Here is a 1,183-nt window from a genome sequence, read left to right as displayed (position 1 = left end):
AAAATACGAACTAAACTAAATAAATAAATAAAGAAGCAGCACAAATAACGTTTTCTTCTGCACAAATTTACTGGAATTAGACTGTATTTTTGGTTAATGAGTAGATGAAAGAGTGTCACATATATATTATATACATGTGATACATGAACGTGGCTTTGGACAAAAGCTCAGTGAAACTGTAGGATTGTAGAATTATTTAAACGTACTAAGTGGACTGTTTCAGGTTTCTTGAAGACGCTTCAGCTCTCATCCAAGAGGTGTCTTCAGTTTTCTTCACTGATGGGAGGATTTTTGCTCTAAGGGGGCGGGACCTTCTCCAGAGGTGATTGACACATGCGAGCTCTGGATTTCAGAGTTGTTTTGGTCAGGTTATGTAAGGGAAGTTGACTCAACTGGTATCTGTGTCAGTTAAAAGCCTCACAGTAATTCCATAATCTAGGAGCAGAAACTAGAGACACTCGCGACGAGGATGGGATTCGAACCCACGCGTGCAGAGCACAATGGATTAGCAGTCCATCACCTTAACCACTCGGCCACCTCGTCTGCCGACAGCAACCCTGACCTCTGAAACAGCTGAACTCTTTGGAGCCCATTTGTCAGACATGGACCCAGCAGGAGCCACTGAACACAACTCTGACATCATCAGGCTTCTTCCCAGCAGCTTGGTGCTCCAGAAGGAAGAATCCAGACCATCGCTACATCATCAGAGTGAACACCAGCTGATGTTGACCAGTTTAACAAGCCTTTGACTGCTAAATGACATCCAAGCTCAGATTCTCTTGTCCTGGTAGAACAAGTCAATGTTGAAGAAGACGAGAGCACCAGTCTCTTTCATCCAATGCTGGAACAGCGTTAGACTGAAGGTCTGAAGGTCCCTGGTCTGGTCCAGGTTTCAACAGGGGACCAGCATCAGCCAGCATTTAAATGTGGACAACAGTGGAGGTGAAGCCCACATCAAGGAAACAAGCCTCCTATCACTGTCCTGTGCTGAGTTTCTTTCAAAAAAAGTGAGACAACCTCAAGATTTTCTGTTTCCTCTTGTAGGATTTTGCCACAGAGAATCAGAGCCAATCAAAAGCTTGTTGGACTTTAACGTTGGAGGACTGAACAAGTCATGACATCATCAGTTTTACCTTCACAGGTGCTCAATTTACTTTACTTTCAATTTTACAGAGGTAGAAGC

The 1,183-nt window shown here is 43.7% G+C and overlaps 1 non-coding gene across 1 annotated transcript; it reads right to left on the bottom strand.

Annotated features, from left to right (window-relative positions):
* Positions 1 to 461: 461 nt before the first annotated feature.
* Positions 462 to 543, bottom strand: trnas-gcu (transfer RNA serine (anticodon GCU)). The gene has a single exon. It is a non-coding gene; the product is annotated as a tRNA-Ser (tRNA).
* Between the last annotated feature and the right edge of the window lie 640 nt (positions 544 to 1,183).

Source organism: Aulostomus chinensis, chromosome 1 (genome assembly GCF_037954235.1).
Source record: "Aulostomus chinensis isolate RoL2024-O1b breed Wild chromosome 1, RoL_Achi_v1.0, whole genome shotgun sequence".
NCBI lineage: Eukaryota > Metazoa > Chordata > Actinopteri > Syngnathiformes > Aulostomidae > Aulostomus > Aulostomus chinensis.
The sequence above is the reverse complement of the archived record's forward strand: the minus strand, read 5'-3'. Positions and strand labels throughout refer to the sequence as shown.